We start from the raw sequence: 14,448 nt of genomic DNA, 5'->3' as shown, positions 1-14,448 counted from the left end.
TCAAAGTTGCATGTATAAAATTTAGAGTTTGAAAAGAGCTAGTTGAAAGTTGAGGATATTGCATAATTTTTTTTATTTTCATGTGAACTTTTATGTTGCTTTAAAATACTCAATTTCTTTTGAATTTGGTTCAGACATATATTAAGTTGTTTATTAAACCAAATTTTATTTTTAATTTGGATAAATTCAGTTATTATTGTTCAATTAGAAATAATAAAGTTAGTCTCTCTTGTGATTCAAATGTTGCAAGCTATGAGTTCTTTTATGGATATTTGAGTGTTCATATTGCAAACAATTTTGAGTGGTACAAAACTTAAAATTAAATGAGAATTTCGTCACTTTATAACATAAGCACTTAAGTCATATCTCTTAATAGGGAATTTGGATGCTTGTGTTGTAGGAAATTCTAGATCCTTTATATTGACTAGACATTATAATCTAGATTGAGTATATAAAGGGAAAATAAACAAACAAAATGGAATTCAGGTGATGAAAGAACTAAGGATGTCTTAGAACTAATACATACATATATTAGTGTTATATTCCTTATGAATTCATGGAATGAACAAATATATTTTATTATGTTCATAGATGATTCCTCTTTATTTAAATAATGAAAAGTTTTGGCCTCTAGATATTTAGTTTTTCAAAGCTGAAGTTGAACTTCAACTAAGAAAAAAAAGTTAAGGTTGTCAAAACTAACCGTAGGGAATACTATAGTAGATATAACATAAGGTGCAACGTCTAGAGTCCCTCGTGTGTTTTCTTTAATAATTGTAAAATTGTTCTACAACATATATTTTTAGGCAAACCTATAATGAACAAAGTTGTAGAATGATGAAACTAAACTTGTACAGATATGATAAGAAGTGTGATTCTTCTCTAGCAAAGTCATTTTGGGGAAAGACATTAAAGAATAAAATTTATATCTTTTTAGGGTACCAATTAAAGTAATCACTAATAACTCCTATAGATGCAAGCTAGGAAAATCCCAACATTAGGTATATGTACGTTTGGGGATGTCCAACCGAAGCAATGCCTTATAGGTTGCATGAAGGTAAGTTGGACTTAAAGATAATTAGTTACAATTTTTTTGTTGCATTTAAAACTCTGGCATGTATGAGTTTTACAATCCCACTTTAAGATCATGTTTGAGATGAGAATGCAAGACTCCTTGAGAAAATTGAGTTTGAAGGGGAAGAAAACATAAGAAATGTTGTCTTTAAAGAATAACATGTTATTGATAATAGATAAGTCTTTGTACTTACCATTGTTCAAGTAACGGATATGGTAATTAATAATGATGTTATTCATAACATTATTAAAAGACAAGACAACACTGAGATTTCTTATCAAGTACCACTTAAAGTTCAAACTCAATAGCCTCAAGAAGTGTCACTAAGAAAATCCTCTAAAGAAAGAAAGAAAATGTAATTTGAATGATTAGGTTATATTTATTTAAGAACATGAATATGACATTAGGTTGACTGAAAAGGTCTAATTGACTTTAGTCAAGTCATGTAAGTGGATTGAGGCCATAAATGATATAATAAAACTAATGGTTGAACATGACATTTGTGATATCATCAAATTTTCTAAAAGTGTGAAATCCATAAGTTTTAGATAAATATTTATAGTCGAAAGGGATTCAATGGATAATATTAAGATATATAAACATTGTCTTGTCGCCAAAAGTTTTACAAGAAGGAAAACATTGATCACAGAGACTTTTTCTCTTATTTCTTAGAAAAACTCTCTTAGAACTATAATGATATTGTAGAACATTTTGGTGATTGTTTTGCATAGATAAAAGTAAAGATTACGTTTCTAAATGGAAATATTGATGAAAAAATTTATATGATGCAACCAGAAAACCTTATTTAAGATGATCCAACGTCTATGGTATACAAACTAAAGAAATCCATTTGTGCTTTTAAACAAGTTTCTTGTCTATGGTATTACAAGATTCATTAAGATTATCTCTTATGGCGTTGAGGTAAATTTATTTGATTATTGTGAATGCTAAAAGTTCAGTGAAGTAAATATATTATTTTGGTATTATACGTTGATGACATCCTACTATCATTATACGCTTTATTGTTGCAAAACAGTTATATTGTGATTTATCATGTATGTTTAAGTTTATTTTTTTATTGTCCTAAAATAATTTTTTGTGGGAGTCCTAAGGTGATATATGAGTAATCTTGGTATGCAACACTAGAAAGTAGTAAAACGCATAATGTGTTAATCGAAAAGAACAAGAAACTATGTGTTTTCATATCGAAAGTCTAGAAATTTAGAGATCATTGAATATTTTGACTTCGATTTTTATGGAATATCTTAATAGCAATCACTCCATATAAGGATCCATATTTAACCATATTAGTGGAGTTAATATTTTTGCTATGAGACATCATACTATAATTTATGATAACTAAATTATTGTAACTAGCTTGCCTGTTGTTGCCGACATTAAGAAGACATTAGGTGTTTATTGGGACAATATCTTAGCGGTCTTATTAAGGATTCAACCAAGTAAAGGTTTGTTGACATAAGTATTTGGTTGTTAAATAAAAAATTCAGAAAATATAGATTTGTATAGAACATATATGGACTCATTCCATGTTAGCTGATCCACTTACTAAATGTCTAATACTTAAAGTTTTTTCACAAGCACAGTGCTCATAAGGGTGTAATTTCATATAGTACCTTAGTTTAGTGGGAGTCTTGCTTATGTTTTATATCTTATGGTTTACAAACATTTTGCTGTTTGGATTTTCTGCAAAAATAAAGTTAAAATTTATCATTTCATTATAAGCTTATTTTGTTTGCAATATTTATGTTGTGTTTGGATTGATCTCTATAAAGAATAAAATTTGGATCAATTGGAAATAGACATGACTGAGATCACATTGCATGTAATTTTCATGTTGCTTATCCATATTGACCTATGTCATTGAATGTATTGATGTGGTGGTCATTGGGGTCTAGTTACATTTGTTGTAGTGGCGAAAGCCGTAGTGATTCCATTATTGATACATGAAATGGACTAGGTTGTTAAGGTGGAAGTCTAAAGATAAATAGCGTACGAATGTGCGCTTAAGGATTTTGATATAATTGTTATAGTATGTAGCCCAAGTGGGAGATTGTTGGAATTTTCTATTCCAATAATTAATGTGAGTTAATATTATAAGACAATTATATTAACTATTTACCATTAGTGAGTTTTATTTTATGTTATCAAATTAAGTGAGTCCATTAGACAACTAAATCAGATGATATGGACTTAAATGAGCATATGTCAGTGTTGACCCATTAGGGGATAATGAGAACCCTATTAGGTTAAGACACTATAAGAAGGCTATGGTCCCCAATATACCAAGCCGTCACACATAATTTCTCTTTTCCTCATCTGAAGAGTTACGAAAGTTCTATTGAGAAATAAAGAGGTTCCGATTGAGGAAGAACCATGAAGTCACTTGTTACGTTGTTAGCCGATTATCTGTTGTCTTTACAATATTCCGTAACAAATTCTAAGAAGAGCGCATAGATCAAAAATTACCTACGAATTTAGATTCGGCTGCGTTTGTTTGATCAAACATTTAGATTCAGATATTCCTAAAGCTCTTCTTGATAATCTAACATAATGTGTTCCTGGTGGTTATTAGTATTTTATAAGGATCCCCGAAAATTCAAACAAATTATTCTCCATGAACCTCTATGACTTCACATTCAAATATGAAGAAGATTAAGGATTCAAGGAAACATAAAAGTTACCCAAAGTCATCAAAAGTCATATCTAGAAAGCGACGAAGACTGGTTAAGTTTGACAATGTCAAACCCATGACTAGGGTAAGTAGGGCAATAAAATCCAAAAAACTCACTCCTAGATTAGTCATCCATCTATGGGTTCGGTGATATGTTGAACTAAGACTTAGCTTCATTACCTACACCTTATTGCATGTTTTGCCATAAATATAATGTGAACCTTATATCCTATCGAATATGATACTTGAAGGCACACCATGTAACCTTATTCTTGTAATGTGTACATAAAGCAAGAGCATTCATCACTGTAGAAGATGCCACGACATACCTGTAATGTCCAAACTGAGTTCAGAAACTCATATTTGGCAATAGCTATGTCACATATTGATCTTGGAGAAAATTGAGCTTAAGCCCTAACCCAGTCCCACAAAATCACTTTGTAAGGTGAGGATTGTCTAACCTTTTAAGTACTACTTAAGTCTTATCTTTAGTCGATGTGAGACTATACATACCTCTTCACACTTATCACAATGAAGGTTGTCCATAATTAAAAAGGCTCAATACACCCCTTCATGCTTAGGGCTATCATCGTGGAGTGTGCCAATTGCCAAATGCATGCAACCTAATAATGGATATATGATAGACTTTGATACCATATTAGAATTTGGACTTAAAACATAATTGACCCCCGTACAATCGACTTGTAAGATGATGATTGTTCAAACATTATATGCACTACTTTTAAGCCTTATATCTAGTTGATGTGAGACTATACCCACCCCTTATACATGTTATAATGAAACTGCAAATTAAAGCAAGCCAAAAATGTTTGCAATTAAGATGACTTATCATATAGCAAGACCATTAAAAAACTCTAGGTTATTTCATTTGTAAATTTGGTGGCTTTTTCTTTTGTAAACATTGATGCAGAATATCATCATTTTTTATGACTAATTTCTACAAGAAAATCTAATTGGTCAAATTTAGTTGAGTCTTTTCTCTGAATAATGTTTTTTTCATCTAATGCTTAAATGTCTTCTTTAATAGATTTGAACATGATTTTACTGGTACCAATGACTTATTAGTAATGACATGTGTTTTTAATATTTGGTAACACTTTCCAAGTTTAAATAATTAAATTTAATATACTCCTAACTCCTAAGTAATAAAACAACAAATGTTTTGTGTGTATGTGACTAAAACATGGCAAATGCTAACAGATTTTGTTATTTGTTAGTTAGTTAAGAAAAAAAAAATTTTAAAACAAAATATTTAAATTACTTAATATTTATTTTTAAATAATATTAAATGTTGTTTATCAAAATCCTTCGATAAGACGTAGGACCCTAATAATATTTGAAGGTTCTCCTACCATTCAAAAGGTCGAATTGTATCTCACCCAACCTTTGGAAAATTGCGTACTTGGTTCCTTCCACATTTCCACTTCACACTTCAACAAACATTTGATAAAATTCATGAAAATAGTTAATTATGATTTTTTTTTGGTGTTTAAAAATTCAGGTAAGTTGAATTTTGAAGACTCAATAGGGTCATGATAAGTCTCAAGATTCAAAGAATATTTATTATAGTACTTACAAATTATCCACTAACAAGATTATCATATCAGCCGCAAAAATGGAATTCACATGAATATCAACTAAATCAACCTTTGTTTAGTAGCAGCAAAAATTAATAGATGTGGAAAGAAGCTTCCCTCTACTCTAAAGTCTAAACTGAAACCAGAGGAGAGGAATGCGTTAGCTGTGGAAAAAACAAGGCAATAATGACTCTAGTGTTGTGTTTGAATAGAGGATTTTATAATTCTAATAATAATTTTAAATTCTAAAAATCCTAATTTTCATTTTTCAAGGATTTACAAGTTTAAGTTTTCAGTTAATTACAAATTATCTTTTAAAATGATGTAATTTTAAATTTCTTTTATTAGGACATTCAAACAAAATATTTAAGGGTGGATAATTTTAAATTCTCTAAAAAAATTACTTTCTCCATTTAATATCTCCTATTCAAACACACTTTAATACTTTTTTTAAAAAAAATAGACAAAATATTAACAATTAATATGTATGTTAGTAGAGAAATTTAAATTCATGATCTCAACTCCAACTACTATGCCAGTCTCCCCAACTACCAAACTCCCAATACCGACTCTAGCTAATAGCTGATATTAAAAAATATATAGAGGGATGATCAATATCACCATCATAGTTCCAAAACAGGAATTTTCAACCCCATGTAGGATGTTTGAGCATGTTCACAATAAGTTCATAGCATTGCGGTAAGCCATCGATCTCCATGATAGAAATGGCGATCTCTGGTCAAAATTTTGCATCATTCATTCCACAATAAGTTCATAGCATTGCGGTGATACAATGCTATTTTATGTTACATCTGTTTCTGTTTATTGCCTGATAAAAAAAAAAAAAAAAACTCTAATGGACCCATCATTTTCATAATGGAATCCCACTTATGTCAATCCCACTAATTTTAGCTTGGATGCAAACAAGTAGATTTTTTTTTTCCTTTTGTCACGAAACGAATTATACATTATATTTGTTCTTAATTAATGACGCACCCCAGAGACTTTGAATGTTGCACTGATTGGTAATCTCCAATAATTGGCCATTTTGGGCTTCTGAGTGAATAAGCTTTTAAATTTTTTGTTCCATTTTAATCTTTTTGACAAATTTCAGTTGATTAATTTTAGTCATTTAAAAAAAAAATTATTATAAGGTCCCCCTATGTTTATGTATGAGGAAACGCAAGAGAGGTCTTGTTTAATTTTTTAGGCATATCAAATTTTTTTAGATCAATAATGCAAAATTAGTCTTTGATCCAACAAACTATAAACTCCCGTGTTCTACTATAAAAAAAAATCTCGTTTATTTTTTATTGCTCAATGTGTGCTGATTACATTTAAAGCTTTCTTTTTAATGAATAGGTAATTAATCATGTACTTAACAGACTTTTTATCCATTATTTTGTTTTGATAAGTCAAAATATTAAGATGCAAGAGTACTCTAATGTAGATCACATGTCTAAATACATTGTTTAATACAAAAGGACTAGCACACCAATCAAAAGAAGAAGAAACAAACTGCATGCCCCACCATAAACTTTAACAGAGAATCATGCATATGAGAGCGAATTTTAGTCAGATCCAACAGATAAGATCATGATCAACATTACTGAAAAGTCATTCCTTTATGAAGTAACCAAAGAGACCACATCATGTATCCAATAGATATCTCACTTAACAACACAAATGTTGATCAATTTTGCTAGAGAGAATAACTTGTGCTCAATTCTTACATAATATGTCATTATAAATGGATAAAAAAAAACTTTAAGTGTAATTCAAACAACTAAAACTTGAAAAATATCTAGAGTCTTACCAAGAAATCATAAAACTAATTACATGTTTATTTATTTACTTATTTTTATCTTTTACTAAGGGAAAATTAAGAGACACTTCGTGCTCAATATGCCTCTTCATTTTAAAAAAATAAAAAAATAAAATAAAGATAACGAGGGTGAGTAGAATGCTAACAACACTCTATTTAACACTCTTTTTTCAACATTAACCAATTTTGAAAAGAGTGTTAAGAAAAAGATGTTACACAGAAATGTCGTTAGCATTTTTTATGGAATATAATAGTAGAAGATTTATGAAGACTGTTATATGGATAAAATATTAAGAAAAAAAATCATTAACAGATGTAATTATAATAATAAAATTGGTACAAAAATGTGTAAACAAAATTTTTGTATTTTCTTTATATATAATTATAGATGATACAATGTTACACAATAAAAATAAAAAGATGATGCGATGTTACATATAATGCTCATGACCGTTGGAAGGGAGAAAGATTAGAAACAAAACAATAGCATGGATTTGGGACCAAACTGGTTTTGGATTTATTGGTGAAACTGAAGAATTTCTGTTTCATTTTAAAATGTAAATGAATTCTTAATTTACTATATAGTCTACTATTATAGTTAATTTATAATATTTTCCTTTAATTAATAGCCTCGCTTGAAATATTTGTTTCTACAAACATAGTTTTTGCTTTAATACTTATTTTTTAATGGTCAAGCATTTCATGATAAAAATAATTTAATTTTATCATACTCGTGATTAATTTATTGTAATTATTAAACCACCAGCTGCATGACTCCTGTTTAACAACCGTTTAAGAAAATCAAATTACAAGGTGGGTAAACTTTATTATATTTAGACCTTGGTAAAAAAGTCTAATATCTTAATCTATTTTAAATTATTTTAATGGATTAAACTTTTAAAATTCATTTATATCTTTTTTCAGTTTAAAGATCCAAAATCTATGGATCTTAAATAGACATCTGGATTGAATCTTTTAAGGTATTCAAGTTATAGGATTTTTTTCTTGCACTCAATGTTTTTTCAATACACTATTCATTTTTTTTAATTTCAATATTATCCTTACGTATAGTTTATACAGACTGACAATTTGTATGGAATGTACAGGTTGACAATTCGTACGAGCTTACAGATTGGCCATGTAGGTCTTGAACATGTGATCTTCGCGCTATTAGCACGACTCTCTAACAATTTGAGCTAATAGGTCAATTATGTTAAAAAAATAATTAATAACATTATATATAATATTAAAATTTCTAATATATATTTAATACACATATAAATTTACATAATAAATTTTGTAATAATTAATTTTAATTTAATAATGTATTTTTTACATATATAAATTTTAAATAAAAATCATAGATTTAAATAAAAATCATAAGCTTAATAAAAATTTATATATGTAAAAAAAATATTATTAGATCAAAATTAATTGTTAAAAAATTAATTATGTAAACTTATATGTGTATTAAATATACATTAGAAATTTTAGTATTATATATAACAATATTAATTATTTTTTAACATAATTGATATATTAGTTCAGTTGATTAGAGTACTTCACTAATAGCGTAAAGATCACATGTTCGAGACATACATAAATTATTAATTTAAAATTATATCATAAAACATATTTTTAATATAATATGAGTCATATGAATTACGAATTAAAAATTCATGAGACTTACCAAAAGGTATTTTTGATTTTTGTCCCTCACTCTCACGTGTATTGAAAAAATACTGGGTAAAGAAAGAAAATTCCCTAAGAGTGTGTTTGAATGAAGAAATTTAAAATTCTGAGAAATTTTAAATTTTAAGAATTTCAAATACTTCAATTGAAATTCTTTTATTTTCAAAATTTTGTGTTTGGATAAAAAAAATTAAAATTATGAGGATGAAAAAAATGAATGAAAAAAAAGAGAAAATATAGTTGATGTGCTAGTTATATATATTCTTCTATACTCACATCCGATCGACATGTTAGGAGCTCAAACGGACGGTGTTTTTTGAATAGACTAGAAGAAGAAAATTTCAATTTCTCACCTTTTAAAAGGAAATTGAAATTTCTGATTTTTAGTTGTTTAAAATTCTGTTTTAAAAATCTAAAATTTTAAATTTTTCATAAAAAACATTCAAACAATGAATTCTAATATACAGAACTTCAAATTCTCTATTAAATTACTTTTTTTAATTAAAATTCTTTATCTAAAGGCACCCTAAGTCATACGGTATCTTGTGATTTTGAGGATTTTCCATAACCGCATGTACATTTCATATCTTGGGCTCGTAGGTTTTGTTAATTGGCTCAACCGAAACTACTAATAATTTTCTAGATAATTCTTGTCGGTTACATTAAACATAGTTACTTTGGGAGTGTATAACAGTTTTTGGCTGAGTCAGACCAGTCTTTCAAAATTGTGTGGCTGCTATATTATTGTTTTGAAGATCCTGCCACAGCATCACCATCAAAGTTGCAGTCACACCTGTTGTATTTTTCTGCAATTTCGGTAATTGCAGGACAACAGCAATCTCAATTTGATAGACTGCAACTTTCATTATAATAAAAAATCTGCCATTTTCTTTCTGAGCAGGCAAATTTATTTTCTTTCTAAGGTCTAAATTTTCTAAGGACTTGCAGAATGCTTTGGGAACACTGCATGGGGGATCTGTTTTGTCTTCGATTGAGTTGTTGTCTATTGCTTGTGCTAGAACTGTTATTGCTGAGGACAAGAAACTTTTTCTCGGGGAAATTAGTGCGTCTTCCCTCTCTTGCAGCTCTAAAATTACTAAAATTTATATAAAAAATCCTTATAATATTTAAGGGGATATAAATTGAATATGATCAAATTTATATTCACTAAATAGATTAGATCTTGAATTTAAATTATTTTAAAAAATATAAATATAAATTTAAGATTCAATTTATTTAAATAGATATGGATTAAATTTTTAAAAATCCAATGCATGCCTCCTCCTTATATTTATGATGTGTGAAAATTACAAGTATTATGTAATATACTCTCGTGAATATATCACGAGGAACCTAGATATGCATGTCTTGTCAAATTAATTATTTTCTATTACTAAAAAAATTATTTCAAAATAATTATTATTTTAATTTTTTAATATAATATTAATTATTTTTTATTTATATCTCTTATAATATTAATAATGACAATAATACATATAAATGAATTAATAAAGATATAAAATTATTTTTATAAAATTATTTTTTTTTTCATTTATTTATTTATTATTATTATTTTCTGTATGAAATAATTTAAAACGACTATTATTTTATAACCAAGAAAATAATTCTTTTCACACTTTTGATATTATTTTGGGTTCACATGTTTTCCCACTTTTCAAAGTTCTGCTCAATTGGATTGTACTCACCCCTCTCAAAACTATAGTGGGGGTCTGTTTACAGGACATGCTGTCATGGTTTATGATGGGCTATTTAGGCTTAATTTCTTTCAAGTGAAAAAAATGAAAACAAAACGAATTGGGTGTGGAAGTACGGGTCACATCATTTTACAGGACATGCGCTTTATTATTTTTTAGTGTTGTACACTAATATTATTTATATATTATTTTAGGATTTTCATAAAAAATTATTTTATACATATATATTTGGGATTTAAATAATATGAGTAATTTAAACTATAAGTAACAATAATAATTAAAGAAGAAAAAATAAACATACAATACAAAAATAATCTTTATGGTAAATTTCAAGACCCAAACAAGATATCACCATTAATCTTCAATCTTTGGATTGAAAAAGACTAACGGCAAGTGATACTCTCAACGCATTGATCAAATATTGGTGATAAGTCCTATCAAACAAAGGTTGTCTTTGGACACTTCATTTCTCACATGAAAAACTTATATGATCATTACTCCGGTTAAATAATAATTGTCTTTGAACATTTCATTATTCACATGAAAAATCACATTATTTATAATCACCACATGTTTATCATCACAAACATGTAACTATTATGCAAAATTGTGTCTTTCTTTAGGACGAGTACAATTCGATGAATAATTTCATGCAACATTCATGTCAATCAAATCAACTTACGCAACAAATGTTACTTTGACAACATGTTTCAATCAATTTAACCAAAAAATACAAGGCAATTTAATATAATAAATGAGAGGTCTTAAAATTAAGAACATGCAAATATTTTGTGAAACAGACTCATCACAAGATACCTAGCACAACATTAATTCTTAGAGAAATTAATTTATATTTGGTACTTTTAACGCAATTATCAAAGTTTGATAATAAATTATATCAAATAATAGTCTTTCTTTAGATCGACTATGAAAATAACTTATAATTATCACATATTTATCATCACAGACATAAAATATTATTTAGTCAAATTGTAACTTCTTTTGGACCGAACACAATTCACAAAAATAATTTTATATAAAAATCTATATAATTTTAATCAAATCAATTTTTACAATAGGGATTCCTTTGACAATATTTCGTGTGAAACAATTTAATTAAAAAATCACTAGATATGCAAATAAATGAGAAGAATCTGTTACTGCTAAATTAACTTCAATCATGATAACAAAAAAATATAAAACATTAATTACGACAAGTAAATATTATATCTTTAAATTATATTTAATGTTATCATTGATTTATGCTTAAAATGCCCCAAGTAAATATTGCATCTTTCTTTTGCTTAAAGCACCCTTGGTTTTCCTTTAGGACAGGTCCTGTCTTTATGCACCACGAGTAGGTCTTTACTAAGCACTAGCTTAAGTGATCTCAGTTTTAATGTCAAGTTAGACATTTTCATCATGTATTCTCTTGTATAACTAACTTTTCTCTCTTTTTTTTAACAAAAAAAAAATAACAATAAAAAAACAAAAATTGCATGCGCAAAATACTTCCTTATATATATTATGAACAATAGTCATGAAGAGAAAATAATCTAACAGTAACGACTAAAAATGTCTAATCGGTGACTTCATGATTTTTCCTCAACCTAAACCTCTTTATTCTTTGATAAGATCTTCATAACTCTTCAAATGAGAAGAAGAAGAGAAACTATATGTAACAACTGGTCAACACTGCTCATTTAAGTCCATTTGATTTAATTGTCTAACGGGTTCACTTAATTTAATCACATAAAATAAAACTCACTAATGATAAATAACTAATATAATTGTCTTATAATTTAACCCATATTAATTATTGGAATAGAAAATTCCAACATAATGTCATGTGTTCCTGCTAATATGACCATTCCCTTCCTTCAAGAACAAAAAAATGCTTAAACGAAAACATAAATCAATATTAAAACCTGGAAGAAAATTTGTATGACACTGTTTAGATAAATTTCTTCTTACACTTATAAGAGAAGCTAAAATTAACTTTTTAGAGAAGGTAAGTATTTTTATGCACAAATCTAGATAATAATAATAATAATAATAATAATAATAATAATAATAATAATAATAATAATAATAATAATAAACCAAAGGCACCGCAGTGCATGGCAAGCATAAAGTCCATCATATTCATAACAGTATAACAGATAGCTACGGAAAATAACATATATGAAGAACAATAATATTTATATATAGCTGAAGCATAAAAGAAATATAAGGTGGAATATTAGATGGATAATAGAGAAAGAAAAAAAAAAGAGAAAGGTCGTGAGTTTCATCCCTTTGCCATTGCAAAATATAATATAAAAAAACCCACAAACTAGAAACCTGTGAAATTCGCCAAAAGAAACCCAATTCACAAAATTATGTGTAAATATCATAAGCATGGAAGTATGTGTCAATCTTTTTAAAAGAAAAGAACCTAAATTTTGTTTAAAAGACCTTATCTCACTTATCTGAATGCTGTTTGTTACAAGAAAGAAACAGAATTTGACTGATTTGATTATAAAGAGCAGAAAAGGGAGAGTATGAAGGAAATTGGAAGGAAAGAAACAAATAGGAAGAACAAGAAAACAGGGCAAGACCGCCATTGCATGGAGACTCACCAAGTTACGATACCTCGAATGAATCGTTTTTACGTGAATTGAAGAGAGCTTTGTAACAGTAATACTATTATTGCTTGTGCTTAGAGGCGGGTAAATATACACTAGGCCCGCGGCCCAACTAGGTTACGATCGGTTATAGTAGTATTGTCGTTCTATTAAAGTCTCCTTTGATAACCAAGATTCAACACAATATGATCAGATAAAAGTAAGATAGAGTAACTTTTAATTCTATTTAAAGTTGGTGCAACACAGATAATAAATCACGTAAAGGCTGTAATATGATTATGTTTTTAATTGGTAAAATATTATGTTTAAATATCAATATAGTATCATATGATTGTTAGATAATCTTAAAAAATATTTGTTGAAAAAGATTAATATTTTAATAATGGATCTAAGTACTTTGAGAAATTAGTCATTGATTCTCAACCTCAACAAAAAAGACACCTCAAATTCAAGACAAAATGATGTTCAAATGAAAAAAAAAATAATATATATATATATATATATATATATATATATATATATTATTTTGTTTATATATAATTATTTAAATATTAAATTTTAATTTATTTTTTAGATTTAAATTATAAAAAGTATTTTTATTCAAAAGACTAAATTATGATTTATTTATGTACTTAGTTTCTGAAAATTATTCAAAAGTTATATAAGATTTTCAAAATTATGATTATTATTCAAATACCTTTCTTTAAAAATAATTGAATATTAATTATTTAATATTTAATTAATAATATAATTAATATATACATATATATATATATATATATATATATATATATATATATATATATATATATATATATCTTTCTTTGTTAAATAAGGAAATAGGTCTCAGATATCATTTGTTATTTTCATTTTTCCACCTATTTAAAGGACTCTTATGTAATTTAACCATTATCATACTACGCTAACATGCCTAATTTTTATTTATTTATTTTGGTCATCAATATTAGCGTGAATCAGTTAATGAGATTAATGTTAGTCAGATTTTCCAAGCACGTCATTTCCCTTTATACTTAATGTATATTGGAAAACCGAATAGGCAATAACCATAAGTTTTAAAAATTAAATGTTTTTTTTCAAACTGTTTTGGAATATCTATAAATTCATTTTTTAAAAAATCGGGTAACTTTATAATAGTGGTCTTAATTTTTTTTCATTTACATTCTAAATTAATCATTATAAATTACTAAAAACTATATTAATGAT

Source organism: Glycine soja, chromosome 19 (assembly GCF_004193775.1).
Source record: "Glycine soja cultivar W05 chromosome 19, ASM419377v2, whole genome shotgun sequence".
Taxonomy (NCBI): domain Eukaryota; kingdom Viridiplantae; phylum Streptophyta; class Magnoliopsida; order Fabales; family Fabaceae; genus Glycine; species Glycine soja.
This window is presented reverse-complemented; position numbering follows the sequence as displayed.